Source organism: Palaemon carinicauda, chromosome 34, assembly GCF_036898095.1.
Source record: "Palaemon carinicauda isolate YSFRI2023 chromosome 34, ASM3689809v2, whole genome shotgun sequence".
Lineage (NCBI taxonomy): Eukaryota > Metazoa > Arthropoda > Malacostraca > Decapoda > Palaemonidae > Palaemon > Palaemon carinicauda.
In genome coordinates this window covers 49,882,679-49,897,678 of record NC_090758.1, presented here as the reverse complement: position 1 = coordinate 49,897,678, position 15,000 = coordinate 49,882,679, and positions in this window count along the sequence as shown.

Here is a 15,000-nt window from a genome sequence, read left to right as displayed (position 1 = left end):
AATGTATATTTCATTGAAATTCCCCTTCAGTAAATGATTCGGGAACTTTTAAGAACATAATTTAAAGTTTTCACACTTTCTTTAATCCAAATTTGTCTCCTCAAGTTATGGTTTATTTGTGCATTCAAGTAACGTCAAGTTAGGTGAATGGGAATATTTATCAGTCATATAATAAGTCAATATTAAATTCCTAAAACCTAATTCTAATAAAACTCGATAAATAGAAGAAATAAATATCTGTAATGTTATTATCAAATTATTTCAAAATATGAAGCAAACCATACTGAACGATCCCTGACAACAAAAGAACCACAATTTTCTCTACGCTGAACGAACCCCATAAACAAGAAAGCGCGTTTGGTGAATCTTATGCATCAATATCATTATAGATATCCTTTGGGATGGAAAGGAGTGTTCTTGGAAGGATGAGGATTTGGGGAAGCTTGCAATATCCTGCAGATGATGAAATGCTGCAAGATCCTTTCAATTTAATATCCTTTACTCTAACAAAGATCTTTGGGGATAAAAGTAATGGAAACATGGGAGATTGGATAAGAGACAGCAAAGGCTTACCAATAAATAGGTTTCAGAAGATGAAAAATATTTTCAATCTATTATTATTATTATTATTAATATTATTATTATTATTATTATCTTTATTATCATTATTATTATTATTATTATTATTATTATTATTATTATTATTATTATCATTATTATTATTATTATTATTATTAGTAGTAGTAGTAGTATATAGAAGGATATATGAGATTATTAAGAATAAGCAAATTGAAGCGAAATATTAGAAATAATAAACAAGAACCAAATTCAATAACATTATACCAAAGATAAAATAAACGTAATTCTTTCATTCCTTCGAAAGCAAACTCTCTTGGGAGAAAAGAAACAAGACAAACATAGAGGTGATGGTGATGTTTTCGCTTCAGGGAGCTCAATACTAATGTTCAATGCCTTGAGAGAGAGAGAGAGAGAGAGAGAGAGAGAGAGAGAGAGAGAGAGAGAGAGAGAGAGAGAGAGTCAGCGTATGAATTAAGCATTAAGATGATTTACCTGAAATTAGCAAATGCATTTTTCGAATCACACTGGAAAATTAATTAACTGTGATGCGCGCCAGACAGATAATTCCTTATTATTCCTTCTCTCATTACCAGAATATTCTATTAATGATTGCGTGTCACATCTATGATCTGATAATATTACTTGAGCTTAGTAATATGTATAGAAATACATGATATATGTCAGTAATGATCCATTAGTGTTTGTTAGTTAAGCAAAAGAAATTCCTGATAGAAATTTTGACTGGAAACTATTAAGGTATTCGAAATTTCTTATAGAAAATGTTAAGTTAGATGTAAAACTTAATAATGAATTATATGTCCATAGGATAATCCAGTTAGAAAGGTCATCATAACCTTATTGAGTAGAATATTGTCCATCAAATTTATATACAGAAGTTAATTGATAATTTCCCTAAATACCTTAAACATGTAAAACCGTTTTATGACCAAAATTTAGACTGCTAAAACCCTTCAACAATAATTATCTATTTTCAACTGATAATTAGACTTCAAAGATTTGTATGTAAAAGTAAGATCAATATTTTGTGAAGATTTTGTTTTAATTTAGATATATATTTTCAAAATAATCATATTGATATATGCAAAGTTTTAAAGATAATATATTTTTCGTATTGCTGTAGAAAATATTACAGTTCAGATTCAATTTAAAGAAATGATTGAAAATTGCTATTGTTATTTCAAATAAATGATATAATTTAGTAAAAAAAGAACTGTGACTGATTTTTATAGATACCTTTCTAAATTATATCTTATCTTATCAGAATTTACATTTTATCTTCAACCAATAATAAATAAAGAAATAAATGAATTATAGTTATTTATTTTTTTCATTGTTTTGATAATAGGCTCTCTCTCTCTCTCTCTCTCTCTCTCTCTCTCTCTCTCTCTCTCTCTCTCTCTCTCTCTCTCTCTCTCTCTCTCTCTTATGCTTTTAACAAAGGTCCTGATATACAGTAACAACATGATGCAAAATCCACAAGAGACGGAAGACCTGGAATAAAGAGAAGGTCAAAGGTCAAATGAAATATTTATTTCATGTATAGAGGATGGCTTTAACATGATTCTCTCTCTCTCTCTCTCTCCCCCCCCCCCATCTCTCTCTCTCTCTCTCTCTCTCTCTCTCTCTCTCTCTCTCTCTCTCTCTCTCTCTCTCTCTCTCTCTTTTATGCTTTTAACAAAGGTCCTGATATACAGTAATAACATGATGCAAAATCCACAAGCGACGGAAGACCTGGAATACAGAGAAGGTCAAAGGTCAAATAAAATATTTATTTCATGTATAGAGGATGGCTTTAGCATGATTCTCTCTCTCTCTCTCTCTCTCTCTCTCTCTCTCTCTCTCTCTCTCTCTCTCTCTCTCTCTCTCTCTCTCTCTCCTTGATGTCGTGTCTAATATGAAAGTAAGGAAGATCTTGTTTACAATATCCATTTCAGAGAACTTGTGTTCAACATTGGATTTGAAATGGCTTGGAAAGGGAACAGGTTCTGAATCATTTTTTTCCCGTGTTGTCAGGATACGGGATCCTATTTTTTCCCAAATCCTAAGCCCTAAAATTCTTCATAATATAATGTCCTTTAGTCCCCAAAGTATTCAAACTTTACATCCTCACAATATTCCATTGCATCGAGGATTTTATTTTGTTATGAAGTATAAACTTTTTATCCTTGAATGAAAATAATTTTATTCATAAAATATATAGCATTGATTCTAATCTCCAAACTGTTTACACTCGTGACCTTTATTATTTCATCAATTGTATAAACATTTATATCCCAGAATATAAACTTTTTTATCTTTCAACTATGAATGTTTTTTTTTTATTCCTAAAACTATATTTCTTTTATGATATATTTTAACATGCAAAGATTCTACATTCTTATTTTTCAGAGTATGGAAAATGTATTTATCATTTATCATACGATATCCAATCATTAATGTATAAACTCCTTTACCCACCAAAATATAAACTCCAGAGCATGAGGGAATGGCTGCCTCCAATCACATGTTGAATCCAATTGCCCAAGTCAGAGAAAGGAGTTTCGATCGTAAAGGAATTCAATTCCCTTCAGGTGGAACAAAGAATCGTTTATCTCAAATTTTGATCATTATTGTACAATATATTTTTTTTTTTCAAACTATATAGAGTTTAATCTAGTGGAGATATTAGGTCCTCATTGTTTGCAACTATGTTTTGAGTTTACTTTCACGAAGGTGAGTTAATAACTGTGAAACATTTATAGTTAGATGATTAAATTTTCATTTAAAAAATTCCTATAATGATCCCTTATTTATTTCTCCATATTCCTATCATGTATTAATATTCTTACCTAAAGTATAATTGCAATACCTAATAGATACTTTAAATCTTCAGCTTTTTCTTTATATAATTCAACAGTTTGCATTGCGCTTAATTATATTGCTATATAACTCCTATGCATTATATACATCATTAAAAAAATCCCAGATTTTAATCACACTCTATGATATCTTTTTCGTTTTGTCCCTTAAAAACTATTATATATATAAAATATCTTACTTTTCTTATTCGTCATAATTTCTTCAGTTTTCCCCATTTTAAAGAAAATTTATTTTTATGCCAACATTTCCAAGAACTTATCAAGTCACATGATTTAATGACTGACATGAAATAAAAAGGAAATATTTTCAGTTATTAAATTCTAGAATAAAACCAAAATTTTCATTCTATCATCTGGACCTGAGAGAGAGATTCTATTTCATGATAAAAACATTTATATGGCATGATCTATCAGGATTAGAGAGTTATAATATATATATATATATATATATATATATATATATATATATATATATATATATATATATATACATATATATATATATATATATATATATATATATATATATATATATATATATATATATATATATATATATATATATATAGATATATATATATATATATATATATATATATATATATATATATATATATATATATATATATACACACACATATATATATATATATATATATATATATATATATAAATATATATATATTTGTATGTGTGTATGTCTGTATATATATATATATATATATATATATATATATATATATATATATATATATATATATATATATATATATATATATATAAATATATATATATATGTATATATATACATACACACACACACACACATATATATATATATATATATATATATATATATATATATGTTTATATATATATACATACATACACACACATACACATATATATATATATATATATATATATATATATATATATATATATATATATATATATATATATATATATATATATATATATATATATATATATATATATATATATATCTTCTCCTAAAAGGCTGGAAGAATCTTTTTAACTTTAGTTCAACTTTCAATTACTTTGTGTCTTCTTGTCCGTCAAACTAGACCTTGACTCATAAAAAATTATTTCCTTTTTGGTGTCATTAAAGAATTTTTTTTTAACTTAGGAAATTATTGTATTCACTGATGTTCTAAAAAAAATACATATATAGGGTTGATATAGACACAGGTATAATAGATAAGTAGATGAACTTGTATTTAGATGATTAGTAAGAAGACAGATAGAAATGTATGAATAACGGATAATTAGATGCATATACTGTATATAAAAACTGTTTTCAGGAACAAAAAAACTGGAACTATAATAAGGAATTAAAATATAAAATGACATATGAAAAACCTCGTACAGCACAAGAGAAAACAAACAACTCCAAAATTTTAAGAGCTGAAAGAAAAAAGAAAAAAAAGAAATAGAAATACATATATCTTTACCACATAATATGATTAAGGCAAGATAAAACATACTGACATATCAATTGTATATGGAAATTAATTTTACTGACTTTCTGACCCAGAGTAATTCACATGGCCCATATAAGCAACAAAAAGTAGATTGTATTTGCAATTGGTTAGTTTCAAGTCGTCCTGTTTTATTCATATAAAGATTTACAGAATCTATAAACTTTTATAATTCCCCCTCCCCACCAGAAAAATATCTTAGATTCATATACTCAGGTAAAGTTGACCTGTAATCAGCTCACCATAACCTGATCGAACTTTCCCTCACAAAGAAACTAAAGAATAAGAGATATAATGATTCTACTGATTCTATAAATGAACATAAGTAAACAAATCTATTATATTTACATAAAAAAGAAAATGAATTCTCCTTAGACAAGCAGACATTCTTATTTTCCATATGCCAAATGGTTCTAAGGTCTATGCGTAGGCCAAACCCAGATGCATCTGCAAGTACAATTGGTGATTCAGAAGGCGATGTTTGCTAAGCAAATCTCGATCAATGTAAACAAAAGATTGCTTCACTTGATTCATGTCTTTGAACTCTCGAATGTCTGTGTTTATAAATGTTTGTGTATCTATATATTTTGTATGTATTTATCTTTAATCCTATTGTTTCCTTTTTATGAATATATACTCTCTTATGTATTATAAGTTATTGTTTGTATTTTAAAAGTCTAGAGTAATAGATTTTATGTTTCAGAAAGTCGTGAAAATATTTGATAATTATTTGGAAAAATGTTGTTAGGTAATAAAAGTGTAGTCATAATAATAAATAGTCAGATATAGACACATACATTTCTTCTTCATCTACGTGTGTTTATGTGTTTGCATGTGTATGGCTCTTTGTGTCTGTATATCGCTGTATATACGCCTCACTGTATATTTAAATATAGTCCTTTCTCCCCCTATTATCTATTGATAAGTACAATTTAGATTTCTTTCATTAAAATTTAAAAAAAATTGAAAAAAAATAACTTTACAATGTCCTTCACCTTCTTCCTTTCTTTCTTTCTTCCTTTCAAACTCCTTCAACACTTTTATATTGCTGATTCGAGGCACGAATCATGACTCATTCTCTGTCACAACACACAATAAATCTTCAGCTGAAGACGTGGCCAGAAAACATCAATTATGGGGAGAGATTTTCTCATATATATATCTTATATATGAAAAAGATATTTGGGTTTTATAGATTTTTCTACTATTTATAGTTTTGCTTTTCGACATTTTATCTCGAGAATTTTTTTAGGAACAATTGATTTATATTTATATCAATCTGTTAGGAATCATTTTTTTTTCTGAACTTTATTTTTCTCATTTTAATAAACAAATAACTAAATGAATAAATGAATAAATAAATAAATAAATATCATTCAATTAAGCAATGTTTTAGACAGCTGACGTGAAGCAAATTCTATTACTATTCCGAAAATGTTTCTGGCATTAAAAGTAAAAACAAGAAATCCAGTGGGGTCGTTGGCCTTAGTATTTAGGTTGGGCTCAGAATCTTCTTCTATTAACGTGCTTTTTTCACATATTGATGGGGTAAGTATAGTTGCCTTCTTTTTGAAGGACTTGCTTTTGGCGTTGGGGTAGACTGTATTCTAGATCGGCTGCCCTGCCTGCCATCGCTTAGACCCTAGTATCTTATGTCCATGTGTTGGGTCAGTCACCAGCGTCCTTCCTCCCAGCAGCAAGGAGTCATGGCGCGGTTAGGTCGTCTTCTAAAGTAAGGTTGGATTTTAAAAGTGGATCCTAAAGACTCATAACAGATTACTTAAATTATAAAGTTTTATTTATTGGAGAGTAAGAGGGAATAAATGTTGTAGAGTTTAAACATCTGTGGCAAAGTGAGAACAAACTTTAGTGGGAAATGCCGTTTTGTTGTAGAGTGAAGTACACATAATAGATTGCCCATAATACTACTACTACTACTACTACTACTACTACTACTACTACTACTACTAATGATAATAATAATAATAATAATAATAATAATAATAATAATAATAATAATAATAATAATAATAATAACAATTACGTATTTAAGATGAAAAACCTTAGTTGGAATGACCACTGGGAAAAGGCTGTTTGAAAAGATTAGAAGACCCAACCTCATTATCATGTTATAAATCCCAATTGCTTCATCCTTTGCATTCAGACTTTGGAATAGACTTTGCTCATCAAAACTTCCTGTTCTAAGTTGATCAAAATTATATTCATTATTAAATTATTTACCCTAAAGTAATATTTTCATTATCAATATGACGAAATTATGTTTCATTGAAAAAAAAAGTTTATGATAATTTGATCATATAAAATGTATTGCTATAATGAACATTCAAACATATTGTTGAATCTAATGATAGCATCTGGATATTTGCATTATATTCTGACAATCTTCAATTCAAAACTCTTGCACTAAATACTCCTTCTCTTTGAAGGAAATAATGCATGGAAACTTGGTTCCGTACTCATGTTTAATTAAAGAGAGAGAGAGAGAGAGAGAGAGAGAGAGAGAGAGAGAGAGAGAGAGAGAGAGAGAGAGAGAGAGAGAGAGAGAGAGCATTCACCTTTTCCTTTTCCTTATGTTTGTATATTTATATTTCTCCATTCAAAATAAACTTATTTCTGATATATTCAAACTAATATACCAATTTGAAAATACTATACAAAATAAAATACCCAAATGATGAAAAATATTAACTACTAAAGATAAAGAAAACACAGATCCCGCAATTTATAATTTTGTTCCTTCTGCAAGAAATGGAAAATAACTTGAATTATTTAACTTACATGCAATAACATTCAGAGACGCAGAATAACTAAATTCATTACATATAAAAATTAGTTATGGCTATAGTTCAATCCTTTATTTTGGATTAGACTTAATCTTTTACATTCGGTGATATCCTTTTGGAATAAGCATAATAAAAGAAACAATGTTAATCAAACTATAAGCTCTTTTCTTATTTCCTCCAAGGTATTTATGAATAAGTTATATGAGGAACAAATGATATATATATATATATATATATATATATATATATATATATATATATATATATATATATATATATATATATATATATATATATATATATATATATAAAGTTCGCATTTTTGAAGTTTAATAAGTCAAAGACTTATCTCTCTCTCTCTCTCTCTCTCTCTCTCTCTCTCTCTCTCTCTCTCTCTCTCTCTCTCTCTCTCTCTTCACACGTAGCACAGATCAGTCTAAAAGTAACGGATACGAACTGGAATTGAAAAGATACAACACCACCCAATGTGGCAATTTCTTTACATATAAAATAGCAAATATATGGAACAGACTTCCAGCAGATATAGCAGACATTAACAACGTAAATAAGATCATAAGAACTCTCTAAATGCTTAAAGTGAATCGCTTAACCCAAGAGCAAATGGAGTCTACGCAGATGGACTAAAAAGTCGGTGCTATTATAGTATGCTATCTACCGTCGAATTTCTATTATAGTATGCTATCTACCGTCAAATTTCTACTATAGTATGGTATCTACCACAAAGTATGTTATCTACCGTACATGTTAATCCTCCTGTTTGATGAGGATTATCAAACAGATTACTTACTACCAGTAAGTTATCCTCATTGGACTTTAATGATAGTTTAATAACATTTATTGGCAGGACAACATGGGTGCATAATTATAAGCAGTTTGTGGGGAAACTTTTATTAAAAATTCTTCAAAGCTTTTCATACAACAATGTTACAAGTTATTCAAATGAAAAATCAAATATTACAAAACAAAGAAAATAATCTATGAAAAAAATTCAATCAAAAATTTATTCTACTACTGCTTGTAAACATATCTTACATCATTCAAGAAAGCAGGAAATACATCGTCGCCTTTTCTCAGAACTTACCAACAGTAATGATCTAAATGGGATTGTAAATGCTGATGAGGTACTACTCTCTTCTTTTCCACGATGTCAATCTTGGCATCCAGCTATGATCACTCAATAGACCGAGTATGTGCTCCTGAATTTAGTAGATAGCAAAATCGGCGGTAGATAGCATACTATAATAGCACCCTAAAAAGTCTTTGTGACATCCAAAATCCATGTCAGTCCTTGTAACTCCTTGTAACTCATATCACCTCTCTATGATTAGGAGAATGATAGAGTACTAATATAAATCGTAACCAGAATTGCACATAGAGAATGATGGATTTCCTTCACAGTAACTATAACCAAAGATATATTATTCCCATTGACATCCTACCGTTGAAATGACAAGACCCTTTATCCTCCAGGGAATCCGTAAGCCAAAGTAGACATAGGATCAGTGACTTGGTTTCTGATCGATTCTTCTCCAAATCTATCTTGGATGAAATTCGTACATCAACACATCTGCTTCTCGGAATGATTGATGGCGGTCGTAGGGGGATCGGGGAGAGTCTAATTCTATGAGATATCTATGGAAGGGCCATACATAGATAACCATTATATCGTTGTCCAATTTACTTAGGGAATTAGTGAATAGATAGAAGTATGAAGGGAGTCGATGTCTTGATTTGAAGTGAGGTCGGGTGATCATATTCTGTGATAGTACAAAGACCCCAACAATCTTTTGCCTGTGTCATGTATAAATGTATTAATTAAAGTCGTCTATCAGAGAGATTCTTTTGAAGGTCTTTTTTTCGTTCACATCTGATCTCTTGAGATTATTTGAGATGAAGAATATATGTTTACACAATTACACAAAGGTAGACAAATATACACATAAACATACAAATCTTCACGTGTTTATAGATGTAAAAACACTTTGATAGATAGAACTTATAGTGGCATACACCTCTAAGCTTAGTAAGAGTTGAGCGATTTGGTTTCGATGTAAGTTATTAGGGGGGTGAGGTTGTTAGGCCTACGTCCTATTCTAGACTACAATGGATCTCTCCAATGGCTCCCTTGGTGGTGTTCTCTAACCTAGGAAGCTTGATCCAAGTTCTCTACCACTAAGGACCATACGGACATTGGATACATGTAATTTCAAAAGGTCGGTAAGGAGACACTCTCTCTCTCTCTCTCTCTCTCTCTCTCTCTCTCTCTCTCTCTCTCTCTCTCTCTCTCTCTCTCTCTATATATATATATATATATGTATATATGTATATGTATATGTATATATATATATATATATATATATATATATATATATATATATATATATATATATACATACACATATATATATATATATATATATATATATATATATATATATATATATATATATATATATATATATATATAATTATATATATATATATATATTTATATATATATATATATATATATATATATACATATATATATATATATATATATATATATATATATATATATATATATGTCTTATTTATAACTGTAATCGAACAGTTTAACATGTTTTTTCAAAAAGGCCCATAAAAGAAACACAGGAAATATGAATAAATCACACTATATTTCGGTCAATAAACATCGACCCTCTTCAGGATGTGAAGTAAAAGTAAGGCATACAGTGGAGAGTGACGGTTTATATATGAAAGCAAAAGGGTGTGTTCAATTGTTCTATAGTTGTTATAATTGCTGGAAGGATTAGCCAAATTTAATTACATCCAGGTGCGTGTTCTTATTGTTGAGCCGCTTGGAGGAAGTCTTGACCTCTGATGCATGTCTGGTGGTCGGTCTCCGTGGATTATCTTCTTAATGATAGGGTTGAGAAGAGTATTGTCCACTGTGTCAGCTTTCCATTGGCCCCCAGATAGGTTTGTTGTGTTTGATTGATTTATGATGGCTGATTCCAGGATTTTCCTTCTGTACGGACAGGTACTCTTAAAAAGCAAAGACAACTCACTCCAGTTAATCTGGTGCCCTAAATCCCTAAGGTGAATGAAAATCCCCGAGTTTTCATACCCATATCTAACAGATCTTTTGTGTTCAGATAATCTTTGAGATAGTGAACGGCCAGTTTGCCCAACGTACACTTTTTCACAGTCCCTACATGGTATTTTGTAAACGCCGGCTTCTATTTCTCTTTTATTTTGATAAACATTAATAAGGGCGCTTCCTATGGTCTTTGGATATGAAAAAACAAAGGGGTTTTCAGTTTTGATATGATTTGTTATATTTTTAATACCTTCTATATATGGGAGTTTTATCTTATTTTTAAAATCTCTTTGGTTAGTAACATCATGATCTTTATAATATATTGTGTTGGCTTTGTTAATGGCCTTTTCTATGACATACGTCGGGTAGAATAGCTGGGCGAGTTGTTTACGGATGATTTCAAATTCTTTATTTAGGTAGGCTGGGGAACAGATTCTCAAACCTCTAAGAAATAGATTGCAAGCGACTCCAATTTTTACAGAAATGTCGTGATAACTAAAGAAATGAATGTAGGAAATAAAGTTGGTTTTCTATACACAGTGAAATTATACCCCGTCGATTCCCTTATAATTAGTATGTCCAAAAAAGCTAATTTTCCATCTTTTTCCCATTCAGTTTTAAATTTTATGCTAGGGACTAGGGAATTTAGATTATTGAAAAATATATTGAAATCTCCCCAGCTATCATCCCAATATGTGAAAATGTCATCAACATAGCGTTGCCAAACCATGTTCGTAGGTTTAATTGTTGTTAAAATTTCTGTTTCAAAGTATTCCATGTAGAGGTTAGCTAAAATTGGAGATAACGGGCTGCCCATACTACAACCAAATTTCTGTTTATAAAAATTTCCATTGAAAGAGAAAACGTTATTTGACACGCTTAGTTTAATTAACTTAATTGTTTTTTCAATACCGAGGGGGAAGTGATCTTCGTAAGGGATTAATTTTTTCCTCAAAAAACCTAATACGTCGTTGATCGGGACCTTTGTAAATAGGGATTCTACGTCAAGACTCAAGAGTTTTACATTGTTTACCGGGATATTTAATCTATTGAATTTCTGGATGAAGTCCTCTGCATGCTTAATATGAGCTGAAGAAAAGCTCCCTAGGAAGGGAGACAGCAAGTCTGCTAACCATTTTGATATATTATATATAAATGACCCTTTACATGAGACGATTGGGCGTAAGAGAATACCGTCCTTATGAGTTTTTGGGAGCCCGTAAAAATATGGCAACGAAGGGTTCATGACTGAATTTTTCTAAGACCTCGATGTCTTTTTTATTATTTCCGATTTTTCTTACGGATTTGAAAAACTCCGGAGCAACAGAGTTACGGGGATCTTTTGTTAGCTTTTCATATGTAGTGTCATCGTTTAAGAGTTGTTGAACTTTGTTGACATACGTCTCTTTATCAAGAATGACTATTTTTTCCGTCTTTATCCGATTTTGTGATGATGATGTTATCGGTTTCGTTTAATGAAAAAATTGCATTATGAAACCTTCTGGGAAGCGGATTTTTACTGTTACTTTGTTCTAATGCATTTAACAAGATTCCTTTTAGGCAAGTTTCATCTTTTTCAAAATTGTTTTTAGAGAAATGTTTATCGAAGGCCACCACATAATCAAAATGACTTTCCCGTCCGGGTTTCATAGCAAAAGAGATACCTAGATTCAGAGCTGTTTGCTCATTCACTGTGAGTGGACGGTTCGATAAATTCAAAACGTTATTTTCCAATCCTAAATTATTCCATGTACTATTTCGTATGAGTCTTTCTAATTTATTATTCAATTTCTCGGAGTGAGTCACACTACTATTAATAGCACCAGTCAGCACATATGAAGAAAGATCTCTGTACATACCATCATCTCGGCATAGCAGACGAAGAGATACCCCCAATTCACTTATATTCCTCCGTGATACATAGATGTCATGATTTGCTGACACAGTGGACAATACTCTTCTCAACCCTATCATTAAGAAGATAATCCACGGAGACCGACCACCAGACATGCATCAGAGGTCAAGACTTCCTCCAAGCGGCTCAACAATAAGAACACGCACCTGGATGTAATTAAATTTGGCTAATCCTTCCAGCAATTATAACAACTATAGAACAATTGAACACACCCTTTTGCTTTCATATATAAACCGTCACTCTCCACTGTATGCCTTACTTTTACTTCACATCCTGAAGAGGGTCGATGTTTATTGACCGAAATATAGTGTGATTTATTCATATTTCCTGTGTTTCTTTTATGGGCCTTTTAGAAAAAAACATGTTAAACTGTTCGATTACAGTTATAAATAAGACATATTAGCCCATCATGGAACCCCTTCGTTTTTTCCATATCTTCAGTTGGAATGCCGATATCAAGCATATATTCAGACGTTATGAACGACTAGTGCAGGGACTTCACCGGAGGAAAAACCAGAAATGGTTTCTTGAAGAGTGTCTGCAAGAACAAGTTATACCAAAAATGTATGGCTTTTCACGCTGGACGTCAACATCGGACCCCTTTCCTAATTCCTCCAGGACATTTCTGCAAGAACGAATTATGTCAGCAAATCATGACATCTATGTATCACGGAGGAATATAAGAGAATTGGGGGTATCTCTTCGTCTGCTATGCCGAGATGATGGTATGTACAGAGATCTTTCTTCATATGTGCTGACTGGTGCTATTAATAGTAGTGTGACTCACTCCGAGAAATTGAATAATAAATTAGAAAGACTCATACGAAATAGTACATGGAATAATTTAGGATTGGAAAATAACGTTTTGAATTTATTGAACAGTCCACTCACAGTGAATGAGCAAACAGCTCTGAATCTAGGTATCTCTTTTGCTATGAAACCCGGACGGGAAAGTCATTTTGATTATGTGGTGGCCTTCGATAAACATTTCTCTAAAAACAATTTTGAAAAAGATGAAACTTGCCTAAAAGGAATCTTGTTAAATGCATTAGAACAAAGTAACAGTAAAAATCCGCTTCCCAGAAGGTTTCATAATGCAATTTTTTCATTAAACAAAACCGATAACATCATCATCACAAAATTGGATAAAGACGGAAAAATAGTCATTCTTGATAAAGAGATGTATGTCAACAAAGTTCAACAACTCTTAAACGATGACACTACATATGAAAAGCTAACAAAAGATCCCCGTAACTCTGTTGCTTCGGAGTTTTTCAAATCCGTAAGAAAAATCGGAAATAATAAAAAAGACATCGAGGTCTTAGAAAAATTCAAAGTCATGAACCCTTCGTTGCCATATTTTTACGGGCTCCCAAAAACTCATAAGGACGGTATTCCCTTACGCCCAATCGTCTCATGTAAAGGGTCATTTATATATAATATATCAAAATGGTTAGCAGACTTACTGTCTCCCTTTCTAGGGAGCTTTTCTTCAGCTCATATTAAGCATGCAGAGGACTTCATCCAGAAATTCAATAGATTAATTATCCCGGTAAACAATGTAAAACTCTTGAGTCTTGACGTAGAATCCCTATTTACAAAGGTCCCGATCAACGACGTATTAGGTTTTTTGAGGGAAAAATTAATCCCTTACGAAGATCACTTCCCCCTCGGTGTTGAAAAAACAATTAAGTTAATTAAACTAAGCGTGTCAAATAACGTTTTCTCTTTCAATGGAAATTTTTATAAACAGAAATTTGGTTGTAGTATGGGCAGCCCGTTATCTCCAATTTTAGCTAACCTCTACATGGAATACTTTGAAACAGAAATTTTAACAACAATTAAACCTACGAACATGGTTTGGCAACGCTATGTTGATGACATTTTCACACACTGGGATGATAACTGGGGAGATTTCAATATATTTTTCAATAATCTAAATTCCCTAGTCCCTAGCATAAAATTTAAAACTGAATGGGAAAAAGATGGAAAATTAGCTTTTTTGGACATACTAATTATAAGGGAATCGACGGGGTATTATTTCACTGTGTATAGAAAACCAACTTTCTCTATTTCCTACATTCATTTCTTTAGTTATCACGACATTTCTGTAAAAATTGGAGTCGCTTGCAATCTATTTCTTAGAGGTTTGAGAATCTGTTCCCCAGCCTACCTAAATAAAGAATTTGAAATCATCCGTAAACAACTCGCCCAGCTA